Consider the following 18,757-nt stretch of genomic DNA (forward strand, 5'->3'; position numbering starts at 1 on the left):
AAGGTTGTCAAGGAATTAGCATGAGCCCAGAAAGGATTCATAATAATATTTCCAAAATGAGGAACTTCACTTAGATTGCTGGATTGGAGATGCTAGGACTGTTACCCTTTGTTCTGAGAAGGGTGACTGGACCTGAAATGTTAACTCTGATTTCTTTCCCTAGATGCTGCCAGACCAGCTGAGCTTTTCCAGCAATGTCTGTTTTTGTTATTGAATGACAGAACAGGCTGGATGGACTGAGTGGCCCACTCTTGTCACATACTCGTGTTCTCAGGCTGCTAAAAACCTGACTGGGTTTCCATTGCAAGGAAGCATAGCCTATTTCTCACCCCTCCAGTCTCAAAGCAGCTGTAAGTAAAGGGCAGGGACTGCACGTTCCACGTTATTAAAGCTCGAAGAGAGATTAAGGAGGGATGTCAGCCTCATGCTTTCTCTGCTACCGCGAACCAGCAGTGTGAGCGTGCACTCAAGCACGATTCAGCATCACACATGCAACAGCTCTCTAGTACCGTAATTCACCAAAACAAATGACCCAAATTCTCAGTCTGATTTCTGTCCTTAAATGATAGTAGAAAAACAGATTATGAAACATGGATCTGTGCAAAAGTGCTTTCAGCACAAAAGCAAACCTCTGAGTTTTCTTCATGACTTCTAATAAGCTTAAGGCAAGTTTAATGGAAACAAACAGCATGGAGACTTAGAGTCATAGTGATGTCCAGGACGGAAACAAACCCTTCGGTCCAACTGGTCCATGCCGGCCAGATACCCTAACCTAATCTAGTCCCATTTGCCAGCACGTAGCCCATATCTATTCCCCATATACAGTATTTAATTCCAACAGAGTCAGAAATCACAGGACACCAGATTAGGGTCCAACAGGTTTATTTGATATTACAAGCTTTCAGACCGTAGACCTTTCCTCAGGTGAAGTGTCACCCTAACCCGAACCGTTCACCTGACAACGGGGCTACGTGCTGAAAGCTTGTAATTTCAAATAAACCTTTTTATTAGATTACTTACAGTGTGGAAACAGGCCCTTCGGAGCAACAAGTCCACACCGACCGGCCTAAGTGCAACCCACCCAGACCCATTTCCCTCTTCACCTAACATTATGGGCAATTTAGCATGGCCAATTCACCTGACCTGCACATCTTTGTGACTGTGGGAGGAAACCAGAGCACCCGGAGGAAATCCATGCAGACACAGGGAGAAATGTGCAAACTCCACACAGTCAGTTGCCTGAGGTGGGAATTGAACCCGGATCTCTGGTGCTGTGAGGCAGCAGTGCTAACCACTGTGCCACTATGCCGCCCAGTGGACTCTAAACCTGTGTGATTTCTGAATTTCTCCACCCCAGTCCAACCCTGGTACCTCCACATCATGGCTACCATTAATTCCAACTGTGTTACAGAATTCAATCTGTCTGCAAGAGAGTTGTTCCTTTAGCCATTTTGCAAATGCAACAAAAAGTTCAAATCAGTCCTAAAGAGTAGAACCCCCGTGGTTGTTTCAGTCTAGCTGGAGAGTGGATTGCTCTCTTTGTTTCCCCTGAATTGAGAGGCGGTGTTTGTCGGAGAGGTAAGGCATTCGGGGTTCGATCACTACGTGGCAGTAGAGAGAGAGATTTCAGATCTGGAAATCAGCAGCAGGATAGCAAAGGGAGAGCGAGCGCGAGAGAGAGGGGAACAAGGAATTCGTGTGAACCTACGCGCTGAATACATCACCCTGTTGGAGGTAAGAAATCCCCTGGGTTGACGGTGAATGAGATGTCTTGTAACTGGAGAGGGAGAGAGAGAGAGCGAGTGATTGAGGATTCAGCCTGATATCTGTGCAGCAATCAGAAATCAGGCAGAGACAGCGATCGCGCTGAATGGATCTACCTAAGAGCTCTGCCATCTCCTTTCTCTCTGTCTCTGTCGTTCTCTGGCCCCTGTGTTATGTTTAGCGTGATTTCAGGAGATCTGCAACTATTAGAAACCCCAGCCCCGTTCTTCTACAAACCCTCTTGACAAAGTTATTTGAACTTAAGGTAAGAGTGCCCGCCACTGTTGTATAAACCCTGTTTTATTGAGAGGATTCCGGGAATGCCTGTTTATCCCACACCATCTCTGCCATGTTTAGTTACAATCATAAGTTTGTAAACATCCCTGGCGCTGGAAAGACAAGTTTTAATCGTTCTTCCCACTGAGTGCAGTCAGAAGTGTTATATAAAAAAACATTAGGTCATTCAACTCGACTTTTTTGTAAACAGCACAGCTGTTTCGTGTAACAACCAGGTCGTGTTTTCGACCTCGTTAGTACTTTTGTGATTGTCTTTCGCGCTGCAACACAACTTTACTTTCATTACATAATAGGGTGGACACAGGGACAGATTTGGTCTCGCTCCAAAACCGTTCAAACTGCTTTCGGCTGTGAGTGAACACAACTCTTAACTAACACATGAGTGCTGCTTGCTTTCTCCTATCGCATGCAGTGAATCAGAAAAGTAAAGCCGTGCAGATCAGAGAGAGTCCATTCGGTCTGTCGAGTCTGTGCTCTCTCCTGAAGGACAATGTATACAGACACGCCTGCCCTTTCTCCGCATCCCTCCATTCTCCTTAGAAGTTGCTGTCCACCCGTCCATTTTATTTTAGCTTATTTCAGCAATGTTACAACATCGGAGGCCGAGGAGTGACCTTATAGAGGTTTGTAGAATCATGAGTGGCATGGACAGGGTAAATAGACAAGGTCTTTTCCCTGGGGTGCGAGAGTGCAGAAGGTTTAATGTGAGAGTGGAAGGATTTTAAAAAAGGACCTAAGGGCAACTTTTTCACGCAAAGGGTGGTGTGTGTATGGAATGAGCTGCCAGAGGAAGTGGTGGAGTCTGGTACAATTACAACAATTAACAGGCATCTGAATGGGTATATGACTAGGATGGGTTTAGAGGGATAAGGGCCAAGAGCTGGTAAATGGGACTAGATTAATTTAGGATATCTGACCGTGATGGACAAGTTGGACCAAAGGGTCTGTTTCTGTGCTGTACGGCTCTATGATTCTAAGTGCTTGTATCAAATGGAAGTCAAAGTGTACTTCTCCAGACAGTTTCTTTCAGCTGGGTTAGTCAGTGTGAAGGAAGGGGACTCTGGAAATCCCCTTGATCAAAAATATCACCACCCACTCAAGATCCTCTTAAAAGGGTTGGATTGTGTTAGCTGCTGGGTTAGCCCCTTAATCTGAACCATACATTGATGGTGTTCTTCTTTAAGTAGCTAAGGATAGATAAATCTGACTGAAAATTGCTTTAGGTAGTTTTCTCCCAAATATCTCAATGCCATGCTCAATGACCTGACAGTCTCTTTCTCTTCTGAGTTGTTTCACCTCCCGATTCTGGGATATGCTGTGATCATCTATCACATATTTAACCTTCCCCCAAATCAGGGAGGATTTTAATTTGAGGGCTTTTGTTGTTGCCAGAGAAACTGTGATTAAAGGAAGAAATGAGAAGGAAGTGTGGAGTGGTTTATTTTGGTCAGAAGAATATGGAAACACAATATAAAACGAAGGGTGCAGTTCTAAAGGGAACGCAGGAGCAGAGGATGCAAATGAATAAGTGAATTGAATGTGGCGGTAAGGTTGGGAACACAGTTAACTAAGCTTAAGGCATCTTGGACTTTATAGACAGAGACAGAATGTGCAGACCAAGGAAGTTATGTAAAACCTGTATGAACTCTGGTTTAGCATCAACTGGATGTTGTTGCATCATTAAAATGCAGTCCAGTTCTGGGTGCCATACTTTAGGAATGATGTCAAGGCATTATCAAGAGCTCAGAAAAGGTTCACAGTAATGGTTCCAGAGATGAGGAACTTCAGTTACATTGCTGGATTGGAGAAGCTAGGACTGTTCTCCTTACAGGGCGTTGAGATAGAAGTACACAAAATCAGGAGGGGTCTGGACAGGGTAGCAAGGGAAAATGCTGTTCCAGCAAGTGGAATGATTAAGAACAAGAGGGCACAGGTTTAAAGTCTAAGGCAAATGAAACAATGGTGACCTTCAGTGAATGGCCTTGAATGCATTGCCTGAGACTATGGTGAAGGCCCATTGAGTTGAGGCATTCAAGAGGGAATTGAAATATCAGGGAAAGAAAATTATGCAGGATTACGGGGCGTTGTGAGGAGAATTTCACTTGATGAATTGTTCCTTTAGAGAGCTGTTGTATGGTGCAGAAATGATAAGCTGATTGGCCTCTATGTTGTGACTATTCTGTGAAAGGAAGTTTGGCTTTGTATAGCATCTTTCCCAACCTTGGGATGGCTAAATTAAGCAGCTTTTAAAATGTATTAAAGCAAGAATTACCTAAAGTTAGGAAGTCCCATGAACAGCAATATTTTAATCATCAAACAGTTGAAGACTAGTTCTTTGGCCATGAATCCAGGGTGAACCACAGTGCCCTTCACATTGTGCCATGAGGTCTTTCACATCCATCTGAGATGGCAAATAGAACTTCCCTTTAACATTTCAGCTGAAAGACAGCACTTCTATAATGTGCTGCACCCTCAGTATTACTTTGTGAGTGTCAGTTTAGATTAGCTACTCAACTAATAGAGGATGTTACACCTCACTTGGGTATCATGCTTGAAATTAAGCCCCGCTTTTTCTAAACTCATTGCAAAAGTTAAAATCACTTTTTAAAAACACTGAATTCTCCAATTTACCTGATTTTTCAGACAGAGGTTCGCAGAAGGCATGGACCAGATCTCTGTACTTAACAAGAATTACTATGTATTACAAGTAAATAGACTCCAGCTGCAGGCAAACAATTATGAGCTGTTAGCAAGTAGCAGTATTAAATAAAACTCTGATCCTGTTCTAACTACCCCTCACACACCCGCACATGCACATAGTCTCTGTTCACAGAATCTAATCACACATCTATACTGCAGTGAGGCTTGGAATGGGTATCAGTGACACAAACGTGTATCAAAGAAGTCACACCAATAACACCTCGCCACTTTAAAAAAAATCATCTATGGGATGAGGTGGCACAGGCTAGGTCAGCATTTATTGCCCAGAGGGCAGTTAGGAGTCAACCACATTGCTGTGGGTCTGGAGTCACATGTCGGCCAGATCAATAATTGCTGGTTTTTGCACCGATTAGAATGCTGCTTCTCTGTCTTCCTTCACCAAATGTTTTCCCTGTTTTGTAAGAGGCACAAGGCAGCTGGTTCACACTTATAAAAAGCCTTTGACTTATTTATTAAAAGTCACAGATTACAGCAACAGCTGAAGGAAAAATCAACTGTTTTTCCTCAGGCTCATTGTGTTCTTTTATTGCAGAGAACAAGGAGAGCTCTTGAGTTGGTGGCAATTTAAAGGCTTATCACAATCTTGTTGATAACCCCAAGCTGTTCAGCTACCTAAGAACTAATCATATAGTTGTTGGTAGGCAGAAGGCCTTTGTCATTAATAACTGATCACTAGTTCATTGACCGAGCAGCTATATGTTGCCAGTTGACACTCCATTTGCATGCATACCTTGGCCCCAGTTCACTGTCAGAGAACCCTTCAACCACTGCTTGAATGAGCAGCTATGTAAACGCTGCCTCCAATAATTGTCAGGTTTCTTGCTTTAGTTAAACTTCAGCCATGCATCAGCAGTCCTTGAGTTATGTAACAGTTTTTTTCTCCTATTTCAGTCCTCAACAAAAGTATGGAAAAATTAAAATGATGTAGTGATTACAAGGGGTCTGGCATTCAGTAGCTTGTCTGAGAGATATGGGACAGCTACCCATGAGTCACAGGTAACACCTAAGAGAGCAAGAAGCTGAGTTATTGCCCTTAGCAAGCATTGGAAGCAGGGTCTCTTTTATAACCCCAAGCTGTTCAGCTACCTGAGAACTAATCATATAGTTGTTGGTAGGCAGAAGGCCTTTGTCATCAATAACTGATCACTAGTTCATTGACCGAGCAGCTATGTGTTGCCAGTTGACACTCCATTTGCATGCAGGGTCTCTTAAAGGTTCCTGCAGTATTGTCGTTATTGCTACCCAAGCTTTCTCTATCCATCTACCTTGTATTAAGACATCATTGTGACCATGGACTCTAGCCTATTGTTTGGGGCAAAGTTTCAGGCGTTTAGCAGGATGGTTGACCAAGAGACCCTCCAATGTTTAACACTTGGAGTTTGCACATTTTCCCTGTGTCTGTGTGGGTTTCCTCCGGGTGCTCTGGTTTCCTCCCACAGTCCAAAGATGTGCAGGTCAGGTGAATTCGTCATGCTAAATTGCCCATAGTGTTAGGAGCATTAGTCAAAGGGAAGTGGGTCTGGGTGGCTTACTGTTCGGAGGATCAGTGTGAACTGGTTGGGCTGAAGGGCCTATTTCCATACTGTAGGTAATCTAATCATAATCAACCTGCTGTCCAGGAAGTATTTACAGTGTGAAAGCTCCCTGTTTGGCCATCTTATGAATGCACAATCTATGGCCATCAGGCCCTGACATGTAACTTGAACACAGGGGTTTTTGGCCAGAAACAGACTCTCTCCTCGGGCTTTCTTGTCTCCTATTTTCTTTCGCTTTCCCAAAACCATGTTTTTGCTTCTTTGTCTTGGCAGTGTGCATGAGTGAAGTTAGTTGTATCAGATTAGCCTTCTTGGCTTGCAACCAGCACAAGAATTGACTTCATCAGACAAAAAAAAAACTGCATACTGTTTCTTTACTCTCAGCGGTACCATCAGACCGTGCCAAGGTTACATCACATTTCACATTCAGCTGTTTGGATGCAGCTTCTACCAAAGTAATGTATATGTTTTTGAAAACAAGATGATTCCTGAAACATTTTTGCAGAACAACACCTCCATTTAAGGAGAACAAAATGCACTGTGGATGTATGCTGCAGTGAAGTAGGCTATAAGAAAAGTGATGTAATGCTTTGAGGTGCTTGAAAAGAAATCCCTGTTTATGGAGAGAATTGAAGTGTGGCAATCCTGACGCTGTTTGTTGTAGAATGGTGGTAAATGTGCCAGGTGAGGAGGTGTGGTAATGGAATGGCATTTTGATAACAAGCAAAGACTGAACAGATTACAAGCTGCTCTTGAGCAAATTTCAGACAAAGATTTCAGTATTCCTAACTGACAGATAGTTTTTGTAGTCGCACTAAAATTTCCTAGAGATTGGAAAATCAAGAAATGAATGGGACGGAAGGAATTAAAGTAATCACGCCCACCTGGGTAAACTCTTAGATCTAATGGCTAACAAGTCCTCATGACCTGATGGTTTGTATCCTAGAGTCTTGAAAGAAATGATTGCAGAGACAACAAAGGCATTGTTTATAATTTTACAAAATTCCTTGAATGCTGCAAGGGTCCCAGCAATTAGAATAGGCGGTACCTACAGTAATGTCACTGGAGCGGTAATCCAGAACCCCCAGTTAATGTTCTGGGGACATGGGTTGAAATCCCAACACGGCAGGTGGTGAGTATCGAATTCAAGAATCTTGTGGAATAAAAGGCTACCCCTAGTTAGTATTGTGAATTGAAATAAAACCCCACCTGGTTCACTAATCTACTTTAGGGAGAGAAATTTGCCATCTTTACTCAGTGTGGCTTACAAGTAACAATGCAGCAATATGGTTGACACATTGGGCAATTGCCCTTGGGCAGTTATGAACAGGCAATAACTGTTGGCCAGTAAGGCCCACATCCTATTAACAAACTTTTAAAACTTGGAAAATGTAACAACATATATTCAAGAAGGGAGGGAGACTGAGAGAAGAAAACCATTGTCTAGCATCTTTCATGGTGAAATTGCTGAAATCCATTATTAAGGCTGTTATACCAAGATACTTAGCAAATCATAATGAGATGAGACAGTCTCAACATAGTTTACTGAAAGGGAACCCATGTTTAACTAATTAGCATGTTCTGAAGAAATTACATGCAAGGTGGATAAAGAGGAGCCTATAGGTGTAGTGTACTTGAATTTTCAAAAGGCTTTTGATAAGTTGGCACATCAAAGGTAACTAAACAAACTAAGATTTCATGGTGTGAGGGGTAACCTGTCAGCTTGGTGATGGATTGATTAATTAACAAGAAGCAGAGCATCGAGATAAATTATTTTTATTGGGTTAGCAAGCTATAACTATCGGAGTGCCTCAGTAATCAGTGCTGGGGCCTCAACTATTTATAATCTATGTCATTAACTTGGATGAAGGGATCAAATGTCCAGTTGCTAAATTTGCTGGTGAGGTCAAGGTAAGTCGCTAAGAAAATTGACAGCAAGAGTCAAGGAGTCTACATACAATATGGATAAAGGAAGTAAGTGCACAAAAATTTGGAAGATGGAATATAATGTGGAAAAATGTCAATTTTCGCAACTTTAGCTGTAAGAATGTAAATAGTGCATTATTTAAGTTGAACTTGCAGAACTCTGGTACAGAGGGATCTGGGCGTCATGGTCCGTGAATCATGAAAAAGCAGCATACAGGTACAATAGGTGACTAGAAAGGCAAATGAAATATTGGTGTTTATTACAAGGGATCTAGAAAATAAACATAGCAACGTTTTACTGCAGCCTTGATTTCTCTCTTTGCAGTTACTGCCAGAACTGCTGAATTTGTCCAGTTGTATCTGTCTTTAAAATAAACACCATGTTCCTTCAGCTGTTCACAACAGGCAAGGTATTGACTGTACCCAACCAACTTGTGATTGCAAAACTGAAAGCAGAGTCCACACTAGATAAAGCTGTGTGATTAGACAGTATGTGCTAAATAATCTGGACTGTGCTAAGAATTAGACTGATAACCAATTTAACATTGTCAGTCGGGTTCACAGTGTGGCATTCTTGCACATACTTGAAGCTACATATAGTAAAACATTGGGCCAAGCTCTTTACACACAGAAAGAACATGTGAACTCTAAGGGTGAAGGGATGACACTTTAGAACAGAGCTGAGGAGGAATTTCTTCAGCTTGAGGATGATGAATCAATGGAACTCATTGCCACAGAAGCCTGTAGAGTCCAAGTTATTGAATGTGTTTAAGATAGAAGTAGGTTATTTATTAATATGGGGATGAAGGTTACAGGGAGAAGGCTGGAGAATGAAGTTGAGAAAAATATTAGCTATGATCGAATGGTGAATTGAAATCATTGCGCCAAATGGCCGAATTCTGCTCCTATATCTTCTGTATGTTCTAATCAACCTGCTCGGTGATGACATTACATACCTATAGAACAGGTGGGGCTTGAATCCAGCCCTCCTAACTCAGAGATAGGGATACTACTACTGCACCAAACAAGCTTTCTGCTCCTATATCTTGTGTTTTTATGTACACACATTAAATCTATTTCAGCTTATTAGAATAGATGAGAACCATTCTGTGGTCATGGTATTGCCCTGAGATATGAACCAACCTCAGTCAATCAGCCTGGTTTAAACTAATCAAATCTTGGGAGCTAAATGTTAATTATTATATGTCTCATGCATTCTCCATTGAAAAACCTCTACCAATCAGAGTTCACTAGCAAATCAATTAGCATATGGTATAAAATGTTGCTTTGCATTGGTGTTCTTGCAAATGTCCTGATAATTGCAAGAGGAAAGGTTTTGATAAAACATGTCCTTTTTCAGAAATCCTCAAGTTCTATACTACCAAACTACCATTGATTATAGATGTTATTGAGCCATAATGCTGAAGCATTGCAGGCATTAAATGGACTGAGGAGTGGAACATCAAATCTTGAAGGAACAACCAGTTTTTTAGATTAGATTAGATTAGATTCCCTACAGTGTGGAAACAGGCCCTTTGGCCCAACCAATCCACACTGACCCTCCGAAGAGTAACCCACCAAACCCATTTCTCTCTGACTAATGCACCTAACACTATGGTAATTTAGCATGGCCAATTCACCTGACCTGCACATTTTTGGATTGTGAGAGGAAACCGGAGCACCCAGAGGAAACCCACGCAGACACAGGGAGAACGTGCAAACTCCACACAGACTGTCACCCAAGGCTGGAATTGAACCTGGGATCCTGATGCTGTGAGGCAGCCGTGCTAACCACTGAGCTATCTTTGTTGAAAAATATTTGCTTACGTTTCCAAGTTAACCTGCCTCTATCAAATTCAATTGATGCAATACTGAATCTAACCTGTAGAAAACTACTTGCATTAATGCACAGTACTTACAACATAAAGACATTTGACCCAACAGGTTTTTGTCATGACTAATTTTGCATGTGAGCCTCCAAGAAGCTACCTCCCCTTACTCCATCAGCATAGCCTTGTGTTCTTTTCTCCCTCATTTATGTATCTAGCTTCCCTTTAAAGCTTCAACTACTCCAAGTTATAGCAAATAAACTGGTGAGATTATTTTAGAATACAGTGTTCAATTCTGGTCTCCCTGTTCTAGGAAAGATGTTGTTAAACTTGAGAGAGTTCAGAAAAAATGTTGCTGGGATTGGAAGGTTTGAGCTATAGGGAGAGGCTGAATAGGCTGGGGCTTTTTGCCCTGGAGTGACGGAGGCTGAGAGGTGACCTTATAGTGGTTTATAAAATCATGAGGGACATGGATAGGTTTAATAGCCAAGGTCTTTTTCAGGGTAGGAGAGACTAAAACTAGAGGGCATAGGTTTCAGATGAGAGAGGAAAGATTTTAGAGGGACCTGAGGGGCAAGGTTTTCATGCAGATAATGGTGCCTATATGGAGCGAGCTGCTAGAGGAGGTAGTGTAGACTGGTACTATTACAACATTTGAAAGGCATCTGGATGGGTACATGAATAGGAAAGGTTTACAGGGATATGGGCCAAATGCTGGCAAATGGGACTAAATCATTGTAGATTATCTGGTCGGCATGGATGAGTTGGACTGAAGGGTCTGTTTCCGTGCTGTATTACTCTATGACTTTTAACTGAAATGACCTCTGAAATGGCCAGGGGCAATTAGAGATGGGCAAAAATTACTGGCCTTACCAGTGATGCCCACAATGCATGGAATAAGTCAAATTAAGTTCCACATTCTATCGACCCTCAAGGCAAAGATACTTGTTTTGAACTCTTTCTGGCATTCATATATTCATGCCCTATAGAAACTAGCAGCTCCTGGCAATCTCTCATGTGGAATAATTGGACTAAGTCTGTTTACATGCAAACTTCAGCTTCGCAACTTTCTGCCAGAAATTTCTTTAGTGGAAACACCGTGCTCAGAATAGTTATTTTGATTCAACACTGGGAATTCCAAATTTCACTGATTTTGAACCAAGGTTTCTGTCAAAGTTATACTGCTGCTCAGAAGGTCAAGGTCAAACCTAGTGCTTGTTTTTTTTAAAATTGGAGAAAAATAGTGACATTGATAGTAATGGACCAGTCACTGGATGACTGTATCTTTGACTGCACATGTTCAAGCCCCACCACAGCAACTGGTAGAATTTTAAATTCAATCAATAAAACTTGGAATTGAAAGTGTGTCTAAAATGGTGAGTGTAATAACTATCATCAATTGTTGGAAAAGCCCATCAGGTTCATTAATGTACTTTAGGGGAAGAAAATTTGTTATCCTTGCTTGGTCTGATTATATGTGACTCCATCACACAGCAAGGTGCTGCCTCTCAGCTGCTTTCTGAAATGCCATGTCAAGCCACTCAATTCAAGGGCAGCTGGGGATGGGCAACAAATGCTGGCCTTCCCAGTGATGCCCACATTCCATGAAAGAATTAAGTTCATATAGAATCCATTGTCACAATTAAAGAAAAGTTGAGGGGTTGCATTGGCAAAGGTGAACTTCGAGAAAACTTCCCAATTGGAAACCAATGGGAGTGAGATTCAGCAGTGACTAAGGTGTATAACATTATCCCCATGATGAATCCATTTGTTCAAGGTTGGATCTGATTGTTGTTTGCCATTTTATGGATCATGGACAACAGGGAGGAAGAACAAATTCATTCTAAGAGGTTTATAGCTCTCTATTCACTGTGGTTTTGCAGCGTCTGTTTGAGAAAACTCTGTTATCCTGGGGTTAGAATACTGTCATGATTTATATGCTGGGGTAGCAAGTTGAGAGAGCTTGAAGTTTTCAGATGCCAATCTTCAATAATTTGAATGAAGTTATACAGGTTGACTTAGTAGCAATTTCATGTTGACTATGCTTCTGTGAAGCATCCTGAAATTTTGTTTTCTGTTTAAAGGTGCAAATTACAACAAACTGTTGGTTCACAGAGATTAGATCAATTTTTGAATGTTTTGATCCAAAAGTAATAAGCGTGACTCCCTGCTGAAGTGCAACAATTCCTTTACTGGAATAGACATGTTTTACACTGAAAATAAAACCACACAGCTAAGATATGTTGTATAAGGTGATGGCTCTGAAAGAGTTAATGTTGAAGTCGCATTACCTCCACTTAAACTGATGATAGAGCAGTTGATCTTGCATGTGGTTCCAATATGGACAGATTTCCCATGTCTCACTCCTGATGGTCATAATTGTGTCTAACTAATAAATGTTAATTGTATTTATTCAAACATTCAATAAACTGTACCCTGTTAGTTAAGACAAATGCCTCTTCTTGTTAAGACTCTTGGGGACTATCCTCTTCGAAGTCCTTAAACTCACCATAAGAAGGAGGATTAAATAGGGTGGGCTTTTGTGGTGCAGTGATACTGTCCCTCACTCTGGGTTAGGAGGACCTGGTTTACCTCCCATCTGCCCTGGATGTGTGTTATAACATGTCTGAACAGGTTGATTAAAATTACTGGAAGAAAAACAATTGTTGGCATCAAATTATTCCAAACACTAGCTGCTGGTGATTGATGGCCAATGCAATAAGATATAGGGTTAAAAATATATTAACAAAGTGGTGTGCTGTCTGTGAGAGATTTGTGAAAATCGTATCCACAATAGAAGGAACTTGCAGATTCCTCACTCAGGACGTATCCGTGTCTCTAACAATAGTAATTATATTATTGGATGTAGCTAATGGCACAATCTCAGTATATTCATTCAAGGCTTAGTGAACTGAGCAAGCAGTGCACTTTGATCTATTCACACATAGATGACCATAGTAAATGCTGCTGCAGTGGGTGTGACTGTGTACTTTGTTAATCTCTGGTCTATTAGGTTTGGAATGTTGGATATTTCTGAAGCTAAAGAATGTGGTAGCTTGTCTGAACCAGATAGAGTAAATTGTACAAGTCTTCATTTTGTAAAGACTTTGCAAAGTAAGCCAAGCAAAATGAACCAGCATGGTTGGGAAAACAAATTACTAGTTTTAAGCCTGAAAGGACTGTTTACTGAGTGTAGGAGATACTATTTAAAGGAACTTTATTCCATGTTTTGAGGTATGATTCTGCATGAAAGTCAGATACTGTACAATGATCTACTCCCTTACAAAGTAATGGTGGAGTGAATGCTTTGGGCTTGATACCACTTTAGATTAGATTAGATTCCCTACAATGTGGAAACAGGCCCTTTGGCCCAACAGGTCCACACTGAACCTCTGAAGAGTAACCCACCCAGATCCATTACCCTCTGACTAATGCAACTAACACTATGGGCAATTTAGAATGGCCAATTCACCTGACCTGCACATCTTTGGACTGTGGGAGGAAACCAAATACCCAGAGGAAATCCACGCAGACACTGGGAGGATGTGCAAACTCCACACAGACAGGTGCCCAGGGTTGCAATCGAACCTGGGTCCCTGGTGCTGTGAGGCAGCAGTGCTAACCACTGAGCCACCATGCAGCCCTTTGCTGTTTTCTGTGGATTAACTATTAAGTTCCTCAGATGTTGTAGTTACTCTTTGATGGCATGGTAAATAAGGAGTCTGCTGTTATTTCGGTGTCACTCCTTCACTTTGAGAGCTAAGTCGAACGGGAAAGTATTATGACAAACCCTGCCTGTAGTATCGGTTGCATAAGTTAAGATTGACTTTAGCCATTCGCATAATAAGGGAGGTTTAAGCTGTCCATTCAACAAGGTTTGTTTATTCAACCACGGCCAACCAAGGATTTGGGTCTTCTGATCAAAATGTTGAATGAAGTAAAAAGCATTGTTTTGCTATTTACAGAAAAAAATCTCAACTGTAAGTTCTTAATGAATGGGAATATAAACTTTGGATAGTTAAAAACATTCCAATTTTACGACCTTAAGAGACATAAATTGCACATTTTTTTATGCACTTACAGAACATGGGACCACTGGCTGGGTCAACATTTATTGACTGTCCATAGTTGTCCTTGAGAAAGGGGTGAGCTGTCTTCTTGAACTGTTGCAGTGTTGTGTGCTGTAGGTAGACCCTTAATGCCCTGAAGGAGGGAATTCCTGGATTTTGGCCCATATTATGACTTGCAATTTATTTCTATCTATTTTATGGAATGAAGAAATATTTTTGGATCAAGGTTTAGATTGAAAAGTCTTAAGGCCAGTATCTGATGTGGCTCAAGTGGGTTGAATTCAATGCCTAGACAATATTATGGACACTGATTTTTATGGAGTTGGGCTGAATCAGCACACATTTAAAAGTGGCACGTAGCATCCAGTTCAGGGTTATCCTGTGTCAACAATTTTTGTGGAGTTAACATGTTGTGCACTCTCAGCATTTGTGAAAAGTCTAGTCAGCTTCTCAAGCTCGCGGAGAAAGTGAGGACTGCAGGTGTTGGAGAGTCAGAGTTGAAAAGGGTGGCACTGGAAAAGCACAGCAGGTCAGGCAGCACACAAGGAGCAGGAGAGTCAACATTTCGGGCATAAGCCTACATCAGGAGTGTGGAGGGGGAAGGAGAGTGAGAGGTAAATGGGGGTTGAGGTGGGGCTGGGGGAAAGGTAGCTAGGAAGGTGATAGGTGGATGCAGGTGGGGTGTGATTGTGATAGATCGATGAGAAGGGTGGAGCAGATAGGTGAATGCAGATGAAGAGGTAGGACAGGTCAAGAGGGCGGTGCCAAGTTGGAGGGTTGGAACTGGGATGAGATGGGGGGAGGGGAGATTTGGAAACTAATGAAATCGATGTTCATGTTGTGTGGTTGAGGGGCCCGAAGGCAGAAGATGAGGCGTTCTTCCTCCACTTGGTAGGTGGCTTCGATTTGGCAGGGGAGGAGGCCCAGGGTTTGCATGTCCTTGGGGAGTGGGAGGGGGTGTTGAAGCAGTCGACCATAGGATGGTCGGATTGTTTCTTGCATATGTCCCAAAGTTGTTCCCTGAAGCTCATGACTTACTGCCTTTCAGAAAAGGTGTGTCCTTTAACATGGATTCAGGAATCCTATTTGAGAATTATGGCATGATCTGTGCCATCTTATATCTTGCAAGCTCCATGCATCTTCTGTGCCTTCTCCTATCTCCCAAGTCGCTTTGATTACAACCATGCCCATTCACCCAGTGTGAACTATGTACTAAACCAATGAGCCATATGATAATCATGGCAAGGCTTTCTATTCTTTGGGAGAAATAAACTGCTTACAAGCTTATATAAATATCAGTCTGACAATATATTAATAGGCCGAAAATTTCCCCTTCTGAGACAGGGCAAGTAATATGGTGGGAAAGAGGTGTGGGAATCTCCCTGGTTCCAATGTGCCCAATTATCTGCCCATGTTCCACCTTGGAAATTCCATTGCCAGTTCAGCCCTTAAGGGGTCAGTTAACAATCACTGAAGAACCTCAGCCCACTTGGACTGCAATCACTTTATGTAAAGACATGACCATAAGACCATAAAAAAATAATTGGAACAAGAGTAGACTGTTTGGCCTACTGTGCCATTCAGTTGGATTATACCTGAGCTGATACTCCTCACTTCTCTCCTTCATTTGCTGTTGATAGGCTTCTTTAGAAATGGTCTAGAAACGATTGTTGATTGGAGAAACAATTCATTGTAAAACCCTCCAGTTGCATCCCTCTGCATTTTGAACCACAGCTCGATTAGCCACGTAAGAGCTGCGTAAGCCAGGTTCAGAAGAATCCATGGCACAAGTTTGAACAGGAGCAGGAAAGTAACCACACTCATAAGTCTTGGCAGAACACAGATGTGTTCCGTGGTGCTGTAAGACCAAAATAAATAACTGCAGGAGTAGGCTGTTCAGCCCTCATTCCTGATGAAGAGCTCTGGCCCGAAACGCGATTTTCCTGCTCGTCGGATGCTGCCTGACCTGTTGTGCTTTTTCAGCAACGCACTCTCAACTTTGATCTCCAGCATCTGCAGACCTCACTGTCTCCCTGTTCAGCCCTCATGCCTACTCCACAATTCAACAGGATATGGCTGATCTGACATTCCACGCATCCACTTTCCTGCCTTTTCCCCATAACCCTTGATTCCTTTACTGATCAAGAATTGATCTATCTCAGCCTTAAGTATGCAAAAGGACTCTACCCACTGCTTTATGGCAAAAAGTTCCAAAGACTCTCAATTCTCTGAGAGAAAAAGTTCTTCCTCATCTTAGCCTTAAATTGGTTCCTCTTAATTCTGTGACTACGGCTCCTCATTGAAGACTCTCCCATAAAGGGAGAGTCCTTTCAGCATTTACTGTGTCAAGCCCCTTCAGAATCCTGTATGTTTCAACGAACATAGAATGGTACAGCACAGGAACAGGCCCTTCAGCCCATCATGCCAGCATCGACCATGATGCCATTCTAAACTAATACTATTTGCCTGCATATGGTCTGTATCCCTCTATTCTCTGTCTGTTCATGTGTCTGTCTAAACGCCTGTTATACATAGCTGTTGTACCTGCTTCTACCACCTCCCCTGGCAGCACATCCAGGTATCTACCGTCCTTTGTGTTTAAAAAACTGTTTCACACATCTCCTTTAAACCTTTCACCATCACTTTAAACCCATGCCTCCTAATATTTGACATTTCCACCTTGTGGTAAATACTCCTAAAACTATCCTAGCTTTCTTGCTTACCTGCTGCACTTAGAGTCATAGAGATGTACAGCATGGAAACAGACCCTTCGGTCCAACCCGTTCATGCCAACCAGATATCCCAACCCAATCTAGTCCCACCTGTCAACACCTGCCCATATCCCTCCAACCCCTTCCTATTCATATAACCATCCAAATGCCTCTTAAATGTTGCAGTTGTACCAGTCTCCACCACTTCCTCTGGCAGCTCATTCCATACACGTACCACCTTCTGCGTGAAAAAGTTGCCCCTTAGGTCTCTTTTATATCTTTCCCCTCTCGCCCTAAACCTATGCCCTCTAGTTCTGGACTCCCCGACCCCAGGGAAAGGACTTTGCCGATTTACCCTATTCATGCCCCTCATAATTTTGTAAACCTCTATAAGGTCACCCCTCAGCCTCCGACGCTCCATGGAAAACAACCCCAGCCTGTTCAGCTTCTCCCTATAGCTCAAATCCTCCAACCCTGGCAACATCCTTGTAAATCTTTTCTGAACCCTTTCAAGTTTCACAATATCTTTCCGATAGGAAGGAGACCAGAATTGCACGCAACTTATGTGCTACCTTTCTATGTTTCATGCACAAATTCCCCCAAGTCTCTTCTTGTTGCAGTTTTTCACAGTTTTTATCAATTTGAATAATATCCTGTTCTTTTATTCAGCCTTCCAAAATTAACAACTTCATGTTTTCCCATATTATACCCTTTTGCCAACTTTCTGCCAATTTACCTAAACTTATCAATTTGTCTTTTGTAAATTCTTCCAATGGTTTAGAAGTAAAGTTGACTTTTCTGAGCTCTTTAAAAACTCCAGATTTATTCATTGCGTTCTAGTTGTGAAACCCTTGGATGAAGTCAGCAAAAGCTTGCTGTGCTGGTAGAGGGCCAGATAGCCTCAAATCTCAATGTTGCTTTCCTCTGTAGCTAATGTGCCCTTCAATAACTCGTTATTAATGTCTAGACAGATGACAGTGGAATAATTAGACTTCTTCATCCAGCCAATTAGAATCTGTGTCTTAGCTATGGACAGAAGGAGGCAACTTGAAAAAGGAAAAAATAAAATCTGAAGAAAAAAAGAGTCAGGTTTTATTGCACAATTGCATTTTAATTCAAGAAAAATGCTGTTCAGTGGTTTGAAACAAATGCTTGAGCAATTGGATGATTCACTGTTTCATTGACATGTCTGTCTCATTGCATTGCTATGTGATGACTCGGTGACCCATAATGTAAAAAGCTCCATTCTCCTTCATCTCAGAACAAGATGAAACGCGGCCTGCTTGAGCTTGTAATATTCTAATGTGTGGAACATAATTAAACCCAGACAGCACTTAACGCCATTCAACATGAATTAATTTGCAAGGCTTAACATGGAGTACTTGCTGCTATGACAGGCATGCAGGTTTTGTGGGCTGTGGCTGCAGTGAAATGGGTAACATCACTGGCCTTGGAACAGACAGTGATCAGGAAGACTCATGAATTTGCAAACAAGGGCCACAAAGTGATTTGGCCCTGGGCAGTGACTTATTGTAAAGAACATTCTTGTAACTGCACCATAAAGCAACACCATGCTTTAACTTCCACTGTCTTTCAAAAAAAATCCCTCTCTTTAGTGCCAGATTTGAATTGGTGGGCTGTGAATTTATGCTAAGATGAACCCGTGGGAATAGCTGATTTGCTAAAATCACAGTTAGAGATTTGTTGGGCTGTGAGTGGCCTCTAGTTTCTATTCCAAGTACGTAGGTGCAAGATCTATTCAAAACAAGTAGTTCCCTGTAAATCTTTGCTGATCCCTGGTGAATTGGAGCACTTGGAATAACCTCACCATTACATCAAGCTAAATCAGTGTGCAGCATTTCCAGCAGTAACCTTAGACTGAACTGGAATGTTCTCGGCTCTGT

The 18,757-nt window shown here is 42.0% G+C and overlaps 1 protein-coding gene across 6 annotated transcripts in view; it reads left to right on the top strand.

The window, feature by feature from the left end:
* Positions 1-1,632: 1,632 nt before the first annotated feature.
* Positions 1,633-18,757, top strand: part of LOC122556496 (prolyl 4-hydroxylase subunit alpha-2-like) — a 91,270-nt gene continuing 74,145 nt past the window's right edge. For 5 of the 6 annotated variants that reach the window (XM_043703191.1, XM_043703193.1, XM_043703189.1 and 2 more), the window contains exon 1: positions 1,633-1,734. The gene's annotated coding sequence lies outside the window, so the exon portion shown is untranslated. Of the gene's footprint in view, positions 1,735-1,822; positions 2,030-18,757 lie in introns of those variants that run through there. The other variant, XM_043703190.1, reaches the window with a different exon arrangement.

Source organism: Chiloscyllium plagiosum, chromosome 14 (assembly GCF_004010195.1).
Source record: "Chiloscyllium plagiosum isolate BGI_BamShark_2017 chromosome 14, ASM401019v2, whole genome shotgun sequence".
NCBI classification, from domain to species: domain Eukaryota; kingdom Metazoa; phylum Chordata; class Chondrichthyes; order Orectolobiformes; family Hemiscylliidae; genus Chiloscyllium; species Chiloscyllium plagiosum.